Source organism: Centruroides sculpturatus, unplaced genomic scaffold (genome assembly GCF_000671375.1).
Source record: "Centruroides sculpturatus isolate CEXI.00-Female unplaced genomic scaffold, Cexi_2.0 scaffold108, whole genome shotgun sequence".
Classification (NCBI taxonomy): domain Eukaryota; kingdom Metazoa; phylum Arthropoda; class Arachnida; order Scorpiones; family Buthidae; genus Centruroides; species Centruroides sculpturatus.
The window spans coordinates 1077450-1091501 of NW_019384344.1; the positions used below are offsets into that span (position 1 = coordinate 1077450).

The window sequence follows — 14052 nt, forward strand, 5'->3', positions numbered from 1 at the left end:
AAAAGAAAAGATGATGGCGTTAAGTAAAGTGAAAGAAAAATATTCTGTTAAGCAGATTATTGGGATATTCTTATCAATAACCGATTTAAGAATGAATATTCTATTAAAACAAATATTTAAGAAAAAAAAATTCGATAGCAAAGACACGACAAAATATGTATAAACAGAAAGTTATGAAAGAGATTTAAGAAAAGAATATCTGGCTGAGTTACCTGAGAAAAGTGTAAGCAAGCATGATGGATAGAGAGTATTCTATCTAAATTGAAGAAGATTACATAGAAAATGCGAGTATTACGAAGAGATGAATAAGTAATGGCGAGTAAAAGGGATGAGACGATGATGAGGATGCGATGAAGAGGAGGAAGAGGACGATACGGGAGAAGGAAAAAACAAACAAACAAACAAAAAAGAACATATAGCCTACTAAACGAAGATAGAAAAAGATGTACCAGTCGACCCCCCCTATAACACTGTTGATAATTCCGTTTTATATGAATTCCATGTTGTACGAGTCACTTAGATTTTACAAATATGTAAGCTGTTCACAGCCCGGCACACGTATTTGTAAAATTTAAGTGACTCATACAACACGGAATTCATGTAAAATGGAATTATCAACAGTGTTATAGGGGGGTCGACTGGTATAGTCAAAAAGAAATAAGGGGAAAAATAATAGAAAAGAAAGAGAAAATTCAGTAGGGATGAAATGAATAATGTGAAGATAGAACGAGACATTCTAGTATAAATGTGAAAAGAAGCATAATATTGCATTAGTAGAAGGTATTTGTATAATTGGAAAGTGAGAATTTATAAACAGATGAAAATATTAGCGGATTAACGCTTTCGTTTGTTTATGGATCGAATGGATTAACGAAGAGACGGATTCATTAATTATACAAGACCTTTAAATATGTAGTACGAGGATTTAGATTTACGGAAAATAAATTGGATAGAATTTCTGCTCTACGAAATTGAATCAAAAAATATATTTCCTTTACGGTAAAATAGAGTGAAGATAGCCTTAATCCGATCCGCGTCAATAATTTCTAACAATCGTTTTATATTATCCTATTCTTTCTGGATACAAGATTTTCATGCGACTCAAAGAAATCCTCTCACTCTCTATTTACGTGGATAGTACGAGATGAAAAAATTTCCCTTCCAATTATATTTTAGTAAATCGGTTAAGTGAAGCAAATCGTTATTAAACTATTCATTAAATAATTCTAAAGAAAGGAAAATTTATTGAATTAAGATAATCTAATTATCTTATACAGTACAAGTATGTATAAGCTGTATATAAATCGTCTTCGATTTTTCCTCTTTTTTAATTTCTAGCAACAAAAACTAAATCAAATTACATAAAAATTTGATTAATGATTAAAATTTACTCTTGTTTTTTATTTCAATTCTTCGGTTACTCGGCTTTTTCTACTTTTTTTTTCAAATTGCTTGTAAAAGCAGCCTACATCCTCTCCTCCCACATATATTTAATCAGGATATTCCTTTTTATTTCTCAAATATTCGTTTCTAATATTACTCAACATTAATACATTCATTTTCTTCTTATTTTGATTAGTCAAATTTCCTGTTATTCCATCTGTTGACTATACTGTTCCTTGTTTTCTTACCTTTATTTAGTTAGCTATGCCCTTCTTCCGCTTGTTAAACAATCCTCCTTCGTCTTTAATAAAATTTTTATTTAATTCTTTTAATAGTACTGTATATCTTTTTTTATTTTCTGGCAATTTACTAAACTTTTATCTTATACTTATTTAGGAAAAACACTTCTAAAACGTGCTTATCTCCTTCACCTGTTAGCGCTCCTTTCTCCTGTATCCATTTAGTAATGTTTATTTTTTCCTATCTGCCTGGTAAATACTATACTCCTTTTCTTCTATTTCCATTTAGATTTTTTTCCTTCCATATCTATTCAATAGGCAATCCATTTTCCTCTCTTGTTTATCAGACTAATCTGTTTCTTCCACTTTTATTTATCTCCCGTTTCTTCTTCTCGTATTGTTTGTAAGAAAGACCTAACCACACATTATTCCGGGTCAAATAATCTAAATTTTCTTAAAAAAAAAATAAATAAATAAATAAACCTTTCATAATTTAATATATAAGTATATAAAAACAATTCACTAAACTATAGATCAAAGGAGAAAACACGTAAAACATTAACATAGTTTACAACAGGGAGGTGAGAAGCCAAGTACTGACGTAACATCAACCATTTTATTTGGCGACATTTGGAGGTTTGCCAAGTTGTTTCCAAGCTTTTTGTTTTCTTTTAACCTTTAGGGAATTGAATGGGACTTGTTTACTTTGTTAAATATTAAACATATCGCATTGTTTAACAATACCTACGTAGTAAACTCTGATATATATGTAAACACACCTCGACTAATATCGTAAATCAATAGTTTCATTCTACTACAGCGAAGATAAATTGGGGAATTTAGCGAATATTTACGAGAATCTAATACCCTTAATAAGTGATTCTTAAACAAATTATTATTATTTCCAGCGTCACGTGACGTGGCCGATGCCATAAATTGAAAAAAGAGGGGAAAAAATACCCCGATTGAAAATTGGCATTCGTCCAACATTCAATCGATTGTTATTCCCCTATTTTTCCTCTTAAACTTCTTTTATTTCCTTATGCATCTGGTACTACTATTACAAAAAAAGCGCAATCCGTCTGCCTGTCTGTCTGTCTGTTTTCGGTATCAATTATCTTTACGCAATTAACTTGCCAATTTCGGTTAATTAAAACGGCTAATATAGTTCTGTTGACCGCAGCCGCGTGACCTTTGAACCGCAATAATCTATCTATCAAATTTCTCGAAGGTTTCTCCTCGTTTTTCTTTAGCTAGCAGATATTAAAAACACGTGACTTAACAATTAGTATAAGGAAAAATCTAAAACAGATTTATTATTGCTTTCTTTAGTCGAATTAATTTATCTTTTCCTTATTGTTTGCTATTATAATAATAATAACAATAAGGTTATTGTTATGGCAGCATTGATGTATTAAAAGACTCGAATTATCTTAGTGATCAGCGCGCTTCTACGGTAACAAATTTTTTAAAGCACACTTCCTTTAAGTAATTAATGATAATTAGGATTTCTTTTTAAAGCTGTTTGCCATGTAATTATGTATATTTTATAAGCGTAACTCTCCCTTTTTCCGCTTGTTACGATAACAGTAAGCACTCAAAAATGTCTGCCGCATCATCATCATCTAAATAACCTTCCATTAAGTGAATGAATATTGCTCTATTAACATTTATACCAATTAATTCGAGTGTAATGAGTTTTCTGCTATCGAATAAAAGAAAAGAGTTATTAATTAAAACCGTTATTATAATACCATACGTCATTTATTAAACACTGAATATTAAGAAAATAATAGTACTTACACATTGATTTACGAGTTACTAAATTAATGTGAACAATTAAACAAATGATATTCCCTAAATTCTCGTTTATTAATGTAGTAGTAGCGACTAAACTGGACAAACTAGTACCATAAATAGCATTTGTTACCTTCATTTTATAACTTTAACGCACGTGTATCGGTTGGGATTATTATGTAACTTGATAATCTAGTTAAACAATTATATTTGTAAGTTTATATGACTACAGTAGCATAAAAATCAGCCCTTAGTAAGAAGAAAAGCGAGTAGTAGGATAGTTAGAGGGATTTTTCGTATAATATTACAGAGGGGGGAACACTACTATAGTAATAAATTTAGCCACCTTAATAAAGACGTAAAGCAGCAATAAATATGTGTTAACCTCCTTGAAAAAAAAACACGACCAAATCAGGACAAACGATCAAGATTCAAACAACGTAATGCCGGAAGCATTTTTTAGAAGATGCAAGGTCGAGTGTAGTCTTCATCCCTCCACATCTCCCAGTTAAACCCAATTATGTCAACACTTTGACGAAATAATTACACAATAAATCACAATATATATTTACAATTCTAGTGGATCAAACATTGTAAATTCACTCAAAAAAAAATACTACTTTAGTAACAACTACAGCGACCTTAATAAGAAAGGAAAACTGTCGATAATGCTAAAAAAAAAAAAAAACATTTATTTTAAATTAGAGAGAAAACTTTAAAAAATATAATTTTTTAGATATATTTCGTAAAATATATAAGCTAATTAAATAAGGTTTTAGCTAATTATAGTACAGAAGTGTCTATCCTACCTGATTAGGGATAATCGCCTCTTTAATAGTGTAATTTAATCCCTAGGATTAGCTAAGGATTTACAGGGTTACATTACGAGTCCTAATTATCAGAAGGTTTGTCCGTGTATGACGAGGTAGCTGTGCTATTTCGAATGAGGTCAACTGTGCTACCAAAATCGATCCGAACCCAACAACGAAAGTGGAACAGCGTGAAGTAGTACAAACTTTCTCCTAGGGCGACAAAGGTCCCGTTCCTGATAATACCTGTATACGGGATTATAACCCGTGTAATCCTCTTTAATACGTTTATCTAGAGAAAGTGTCTGTAATAAATTTGAAAAAAAATATATCGAAAATAAAAGATAAATTACCTCATAAATGAAGTAACGCTTTATCTCGGTAGCCGCATCACATCGTTCGTTAATTAACATTACGTTAAATTACGTCATAAACCGGCGGTGTGATGACATTAATCCATTACCGAAAACACCGGCGATAATTTAATTATAGCTTTATGGATTTTTCTTTACTGCTCGAGGACATTCAAAGCTTGGTATGGGGCCTGGAGGCAGGCGGGCCTCTTTTGCCTTTTTTTTTTTTTTAAATAGAATATTAACAGAAGCCTTAACGTTACTTTTATACGTGCGGGTTCCTAAGTTTTCATCGGATTCGTAGAAAAATCCCCAACTTCCCCTTTCAATATCCCTGTTATTGTAGCAGTAACAAGGGCATTCCAATAAATTTTCTAAGAATTACCTCTCTAGTTTACAATTTTTTTTAAATATCGATTTTAAGTTGAGATTATGTTACATTTTGTGGTTTCCTATCTTCAAATTACCTAAAAAAAAAACTATTTTATTATTGTTTTCTTTTATCTTAAACAATGATGATGCTGTTACAGTAATAAGCGTAACGACCAACATAGCTCCATTATTAAATAATAACGATTTTTTTATTTTTTTTTATTATTCTTCTCTCCTATGAGTAATTTTAAGTACTGCTCGAGAACAAAAAGCGCTATTGTAGTGACAATACGCGAGAAAAACTTCAACTAATTGGACGTGGGCTGCCAGTTAAAACTACACAATCGGAGATTGATAACTTTACACGATAATCAATAGAATTTTGTGGGAAAAAAAGAGAGTAATCTCCGATTTGTCATGACGGTATTGATAAAGTAAACCGATTTTTGTGTGTTTATCTCTGCGAAAATAATTAAAATTGACAGTATTCGACCAATCAATCAGCCTGTTTTTTCAACATTATTGCATCCTATTTATAAGTTAAGTATGCTACTGTAGGTGTAGGAATTTTTGTAAAAGCACCAAGATAATCTTCAGCCATTTATTTTTAGTGTTGAAGAATTACTAGCGATAAAGGTTCCATTTTTAAACACATTAACAAAAGGCAGTGTTCGGGTATTCGTTGCAACAAATAAGTTCATTTCTCTACACCCGCATCGAATGCCGCAACGTTGCTAATCGAAACTAAGTAATTGCTTGATATAATTTTCAGTTAACTGCAGTATCTAAGTTGTTACTATAGTTGCAGTTATTTCTAACTCGAAATTTCAATGCTTTCAACGGCAAAAACAGATATATATAATTGCCAGAATAGTAGTTAAAATACTATAAAAGTAATACTTTTCCATTGCCACTTCAACAATAATTTCAAAATTTACTACTACTACAGCAATAACTGTAATGATATTATATAAGAGCAGTTCCAAATCTACTTTAGTACAGCCAACGATTTTTAGTATTAATTCTAACATTCTAATAGGCTAAATTATTAAAAGATGATTCTAATGCTACTAAAGCAACAATTTAAAAAATAAAAATAAAAGAAGAAAATCCTTTATAGTAGACAATTTTCACATTTTAAAACGTTAATCTAATATTTAACATTGGGGAATTATTTTTATTCCAGAGCAATTCGTCGTCGTTAAGTTAAAAATTTGTATTCGTTGCGAAATTACATTTTTAAATGATTTGCGTGCTTAAGTGTTAGTTTCCCCCCTTTTTTTATTATTAAAATAAAATCAGATACGACGTAATATCGATCAAGTTTAATCAGAGAGGATTTAATTGCACAAATATATTTAAAAAAAAAAGAAAGAAGAAAATGGAAATGAAGATAATTTCATGCATTTTACTAGCAGATAATTTACTTTTCTGAATTTACATTTAAAATGCACATATATTTTGGTTATTATTTAAAAAAAAAATTAAATAAATAAATAATAGTAATGATTAAATTAAAGATTTATTTGAATCTCTCGACTTACTTTACTCAAAAAATAACAAAAATTCTTCCATTAAAATTACTTATAAAAACAGGATTTAATTTTTCATGCTACTGTACTAATTAAACATTGGATTTTTTTTAAGGTATGAATATATATAAATATAACTTACTTTTATTAGGAAGTATGTACTGTATAAGATCTAGTCGCTAATTACTTTTGAATTATTTATGAGGTGAGGAGAAAAAAAATCGATTTTGGGGTGAGAAAAATGAATGGTTTCATTAAGAAGCGTGTCAGTACGAGAGCTTAACAGGGATTGAGATGCAACATGCTCCAACGCACACTTTACACTTAAATTGGTGGTGAAGAAATCTTTCTTCTCCACCCAATCTATCGATAAATGCTTCTAAAAACAACGAAGATGTCCACTGGAAAAAAAAAAAAAAACAATGTAGAAGTCGTTTTGTAGCACCTAAATGGTTTTAAAATAGTTTGATCGGGCCAAATGATGCTTCTCCTCTAGTAATGATGTGTTTTAGATAGTTTAGATGGAGGAAAAAAGAAGAAAGAGTTTACCCAGTTAAAAGTTAGTCAGCTGTTTGAGAAACGTTACACATTCTCTTCATTAATTAATATAAAAATAATGTTTCGTAATTACAGTAAAGATATAGAGTTACGGCATAGATTTTCTTTTTAATTTTAATGATTTATTTTGATATTAAAAAGTTACGATGAGATCAAACGAGGAAAAATCATACGAGATGCCACAGTTTAAAAGCATTTTCTGATATATTTACAGTGGAAATTTGTCTCGATCATTATTAATTAAACAGGAAAAATATATAAAAATTTCGTTGAAAATAACGAGGGATTATTTCCATTCTTTTCCTTTTCTTTCTTCTTCTCTTTAAATTCTCCAAGTTATTTTTATGTCTTATACATGACGCACAATATCACGTGAACGATTAGCTAATCGGCATTTTTCTAGTTCAATTTTGTTAAAAGGTCATTCTAATTTAACTTCGAAATAGTCTGTTTATTAAGTTCTCCTCCACGTTTTCTCGATATTTGTGAAACTTAAAATATCTTCCCAACGGAGCGTCTAATCTGTTAAGGATAAAAAGGCGAACCACTACCGACAGAAAGTTATAAATCCTGTATTTTAAATAGGAGATTTCGCAACTTCGTACACACTACAGATTCGGGTTCAACAACCTTATTTTCATCTATATAAGACTCTTTTCAGAATGCCACCGCGTTATTGCCATACCTGAAAACGTAATACAATAGTTAAAGATGCGGTGTAACGAATTTAAAAATGCCAGTTAAGGTAATTTTGCACTTCGGTGCACGTTTCTAACCCCTCGGCGACTTGTAGTCTTTCGTTCAGAAATTCAACCGATATTTTAGAGTAACACCGATCTTGGTGGGGTCTTTAGAAAGCCAAAAAACATGCAGTTTACCAGGATACAACAGCGGATTTCTACTACATTCTTATTGTTAAAGATCGAGAAGTTTCTAAATTTATCACTTTAGAAACGACAAACGAAGTCCCGTGAGACAATGATTGAAGATTGATGAAAATTGAAGAAGACAATACACTACTAGAACCTCGATAACGCGACACGTAATTTCACTCGTCGTTTATTCTTTATGAATCGATTTTAAAGATAATAAGTAATAAAGTTTTTAAAATTAATTATTTTTTTTTTATTTAAATGACCTTACAAAATAGACTTTACAGTTACTTTTAGCGTTACTTTTCTACGTTTTTATTATGGAGATTCTGAAAGTTATGATTTGTAGAAGACTCCTTTCTTGCACATTCTTCTAAAATGTTTCATTCATGCATATACTGTAGTTTCTTTTTTACGGTTCCCTTTTGCACGATTTTAAGAAAGGTTTCTGGAGAATTTTGCACGGTTTTCTGCAAGTTTTTTACGTGGATTCCTTATTTTTTATTTGCAAAATATTCCAAAGAACTTATTCCAGTGGCAATTTTTCCAATTCGATTTTTCACACGGAATCGAACTTTTCTTCAAAAATTTAAAAAGACGAAATCTACGTAATCTAAAAGAGATCAATTTTTTTTCCTCCTTAAAGATTCGGAAGACTTCTAAAGCCATTATTTACTATCAAAAACACCTTTTTGTTAAAACTTTAAATAAAGAAAAAAAAGGATCTTTATAATACTGTTCATTAAATCAGGAATCACCAAAGATTTAACGGAGAAAAAGGAAAAAGGTGACGAAGATGCCATCGTCATTAATTAAACCAGAAAAGAGGAATCACTATCTTTTCAACCAATTCGATCTTAATTAGAAAACTTTCTTTACAGTTAAAACCTAATTTAAAACCGCCAATGGATAAAATGGAAAAGTTAACTTTATTTTTTATTTACCACTTTATGAATTATATAAAAAGTAAGTCTAGCTACTTACATCGAGTTTAAATATTTATAAAAATGTTTTTAATCTCCGAATAGAACATGCTACATATATATATAGGCTATATTAAACAACTAAGAATCCGAATCAAAAAAACTAAGTTATCACTTATTCATGCTGATGTTTCCTATTTTCCGTTAAAACATTTTTATAGATTTATATTCTCTACGCATTTAGTATTTTCCGAATATATAGAATATTTAACCTATTAAAACTTATTTATTTATAAACCAAAATCATGCTCGAGCTTCCTAATCTAATTATCAATCAAAGATGATTTTACTTGCCTTAAAAATTTCATTCTCTTATCGTAAAAATTTAATTTTTAATGCTTTTATATAGTTCGTAACTGTAGTAAATCCTTATACATTCAACGTATCGTAGTCTTAGTACTGCAGCATCTCAATGATACAATTCAGAATACTAACTACACGGATCAAACAGAGCATTACAAAAGGCCTTTATTACTATCGTTATCGGTGGCTTTACAACGCATTGCATACAGAAACACTGTATCAAAGATAATGTGGTTTACAATAAAACACAACCGATCCCATTTACAGAATGGCATTACAGTTACTAACTTAAATTACATAGAACAATATCATTGCAGCACATAAACAATTACAGAATCACCATGTTGGAACCAATTCCAACATGTGGAGCTGTAAATTCACAGTAAACACTATTTATTATCTAAAGTTCTTTGGTAATTCGGCATAATTCGACATTGGAGCTTGCTCGACTGGAATTTCTTTAGAACAAGATAAAATAAGAGAAGTATTCGACACACATTCTTCAATACTGAATCATACTTCTTTTTGAATCGTCCTGTACAATTTTATTTCTCAACGGACATTAAAAATCTTTTTTATTAACTCGTAAATTCGATAATGTTTCGTAATACATAGTTTCGCTTCTTTCTTTTTTAAAATCGATATAAAATCGGCACCGTACGGTTTCTTCTATCCAGTGAAGAGAAGTATTATAAAACGTTATCGTTGTAACTTCTTGTACAGAGTACCAATAAAAATGTACCTTAAAAAAAACTCAATTACTTCCTTCCTAAGTTTACCTATTACATAAGACAAGTAACTCCTCTCTTAAGTCGTAAATAAAAATGTGATTCTCTTCCAACATTCGATTCTTTGACGACACGATAATAAAATTCGAGATCAAAAGAGAAAGAAGGATTCTATATTCAATCGATAGTAATCCACAAAGGATTTACTATTCCGAAATCTAGTATATGTATTTATATATATAGAATAGTAGAATAGCAATAGAAATCATAAGAATTCAAAGGAGCGCCCACANGAATAATGTGAAGATAGAACGAGACATTCTAGTATAAATGTGAAAAGAAGCATAATATTGCATTAGTAGAAGGTATTTGTATAATTGGAAAGTGAGAATTTATAAACAGATGAAAATATTAGCGGATTAACGCTTTCGTTTGTTTATGGATCGAATGGATTAACGAAGAGACGGATTCATTAATTATACAAGACCTTTAAATATGTAGTACGAGGATTTAGATTTACGGAAAATAAATTGGATAGAATTTCTGCTCTACGAAATTGAATCAAAAAATATATTTCCTTTACGGTAAAATAGAGTGAAGATAGCCTTAATCCGATCCGCGTCAATAATTTCTAACAATCGTTTTATATTATCCTATTCTTTCTGGATACAAGATTTTCATGCGACTCAAAGAAATCCTCTCACTCTCTATTTACGTGGATAGTACGAGATGAAAAAATTTCCCTTCCAATTATATTTTAGTAAATCGGTTAAGTGAAGCAAATCGTTATTAAACTATTCATTAAATAATTCTAAAGAAAGGAAAATTTATTGAATTAAGATAATCTAATTATCTTATACAGTACAAGTATGTATAAGCTGTATATAAATCGTCTTCGATTTTTCCTCTTTTTTAATTTCTAGCAACAAAAACTAAATCAAATTACATAAAAATTTGATTAATGATTAAAATTTACTCTTGTTTTTTATTTCAATTCTTCGGTTACTCGGCTTTTTCTACTTTTTTTTTCAAATTGCTTGTAAAAGCAGCCTACATCCTCTCCTCCCACATATATTTAATCAGGATATTCCTTTTTATTTCTCAAATATTCGTTTCTAATATTACTCAACATTAATACATTCATTTTCTTCTTATTTTGATTAGTCAAATTTCCTGTTATTCCATCTGTTGACTATACTGTTCCTTGTTTTCTTACCTTTATTTAGTTAGCTATGCCCTTCTTCCGCTTGTTAAACAATCCTCCTTCGTCTTTAATAAAATTTTTATTTAATTCTTTTAATAGTACTGTATATCTTTTTTTATTTTCTGGCAATTTACTAAACTTTTATCTTATACTTATTTAGGAAAAACACTTCTAAAACGTGCTTATCTCCTTCACCTGTTAGCGCTCCTTTCTCCTGTATCCATTTAGTAATGTTTATTTTTTCCTATCTGCCTGGTAAATACTATACTCCTTTTCTTCTATTTCCATTTAGATTTTTTTCCTTCCATATCTATTCAATAGGCAATCCATTTTCCTCTCTTGTTTATCAGACTAATCTGTTTCTTCCACTTTTATTTATCTCCCGTTTCTTCTTCTCGTATTGTTTGTAAGAAAGACCTAACCACACATTATTCCGGGTCAAATAATCTAAATTTTCTTAAAAAAAAAATAAATAAATAAATAAACCTTTCATAATTTAATATATAAGTATATAAAAACAATTCACTAAACTATAGATCAAAGGAGAAAACACGTAAAACATTAACATAGTTTACAACAGGGAGGTGAGAAGCCAAGTACTGACGTAACATCAACCATTTTATTTGGCGACATTTGGAGGTTTGCCAAGTTGTTTCCAAGCTTTTTGTTTTCTTTTAACCTTTAGGGAATTGAATGGGACTTGTTTACTTTGTTAAATATTAAACATATCGCATTGTTTAACAATACCTACGTAGTAAACTCTGATATATATGTAAACACACCTCGACTAATATCGTAAATCAATAGTTTCATTCTACTACAGCGAAGATAAATTGGGGAATTTAGCGAATATTTACGAGAATCTAATACCCTTAATAAGTGATTCTTAAACAAATTATTATTATTTCCAGCGTCACGTGACGTGGCCGATGCCATAAATTGAAAAAAGAGGGGAAAAAATACCCCGATTGAAAATTGGCATTCGTCCAACATTCAATCGATTGTTATTCCCCTATTTTTCCTCTTAAACTTCTTTTATTTCCTTATGCATCTGGTACTACTATTACAAAAAAAGCGCAATCCGTCTGCCTGTCTGTCTGTCTGTTTTCGGTATCAATTATCTTTACGCAATTAACTTGCCAATTTCGGTTAATTAAAACGGCTAATATAGTTCTGTTGACCGCAGCCGCGTGACCTTTGAACCGCAATAATCTATCTATCAAATTTCTCGAAGGTTTCTCCTCGTTTTTCTTTAGCTAGCAGATATTAAAAACACGTGACTTAACAATTAGTATAAGGAAAAATCTAAAACAGATTTATTATTGCTTTCTTTAGTCGAATTAATTTATCTTTTCCTTATTGTTTGCTATTATAATAATAATAACAATAAGGTTATTGTTATGGCAGCATTGATGTATTAAAAGACTCGAATTATCTTAGTGATCAGCGCGCTTCTACGGTAACAAATTTTTTAAAGCACACTTCCTTTAAGTAATTAATGATAATTAGGATTTCTTTTTAAAGCTGTTTGCCATGTAATTATGTATATTTTATAAGCGTAACTCTCCCTTTTTCCGCTTGTTACGATAACAGTAAGCACTCAAAAATGTCTGCCGCATCATCATCATCTAAATAACCTTCCATTAAGTGAATGAATATTGCTCTATTAACATTTATACCAATTAATTCGAGTGTAATGAGTTTTCTGCTATCGAATAAAAGAAAAGAGTTATTAATTAAAACCGTTATTATAATACCATACGTCATTTATTAAACACTGAATATTAAGAAAATAATAGTACTTACACATTGATTTACGAGTTACTAAATTAATGTGAACAATTAAACAAATGATATTCCCTAAATTCTCGTTTATTAATGTAGTAGTAGCGACTAAACTGGACAAACTAGTACCATAAATAGCATTTGTTACCTTCATTTTATAACTTTAACGCACGTGTATCGGTTGGGATTATTATGTAACTTGATAATCTAGTTAAACAATTATATTTGTAAGTTTATATGACTACAGTAGCATAAAAATCAGCCCTTAGTAAGAAGAAAAGCGAGTAGTAGGATAGTTAGAGGGATTTTTCGTATAATATTACAGAGGGGGGAACACTACTATAGTAATAAATTTAGCCACCTTAATAAAGACGTAAAGCAGCAATAAATATGTGTTAACCTCCTTGAAAAAAAAACACGACCAAATCAGGACAAACGATCAAGATTCAAACAACGTAATGCCGGAAGCATTTTTTAGAAGATGCAAGGTCGAGTGTAGTCTTCATCCCTCCACATCTCCTAGTTAAACCCAATTATGTCAACACTTTGACGAAATAATTACACAATAAATCACAATATATATTTACAATTCTAGTGGATCAAACATTGTAAATTCACTCAAAAAAAAATACTACTTTAGTAACAACTACAGCGACCTTAATAAGGAAGGAAAACTGTCGATAATGCTAAAAAAAAACATTTATTTTAAATTAGAGAGAAAACTTTAAAAAATATAATTTTTTAGATATATTTCGTAAAATATATAAGCTAATTAAATAAGGTTTTAGCTAATTATAGTACAGAAGTGTCTATCCTACCTGATTAGGGATAATCGCCTCTTTAATAGTGTAATTTAATCCCTAGGATTAGCTAAGGATTTACAGGGTTACATTACGAGTCCTAATTATCAGAAGGTTTGTCCGTGTATGACGAGGTAGCTGTGCTATTTCGAATGAGGTCAACTGTGCTACCAAAATCGATCCGAACCCAACAACGAAAGTGGAACAGCGTGAAGTAGTACAAACTTTCTCCTAGGGCGACAAAGGTCCCGTTCCTGATAATACCTGTATACGGGATTATAACCCGTGTAATCCTCTTTAATACGTTTATCTAGAGAAAGTGTCTGTAATAAAT

At 30.3% G+C, this 14052-nt stretch overlaps 2 long non-coding RNA genes across 2 annotated transcripts; both read right to left on the reverse strand.

Moving 5' to 3' along the window:
• Window positions 1-669: 669 nt before the first annotated feature.
• LOC111635340 lies at window positions 670-3811 on the reverse strand. Its single transcript, XR_002758357.1, has 3 exons — window positions 3426-3811; window positions 2151-3327; window positions 670-2066 (listed from the first exon to the last, which is right to left on the reverse strand). It is a non-coding gene; the product is annotated as an uncharacterized LOC111635340 (long non-coding RNA).
• Window positions 3812-10243: 6432 nt separating this feature from the next.
• LOC111635000 lies at window positions 10244-13325 on the reverse strand. Its single transcript, XR_002758320.1, has 3 exons — window positions 12940-13325; window positions 11665-12841; window positions 10244-11580 (listed from the first exon to the last, which is right to left on the reverse strand). It is a non-coding gene; the product is annotated as an uncharacterized LOC111635000 (long non-coding RNA).
• Between the last annotated feature and the right edge of the window lie 727 nt (window positions 13326-14052).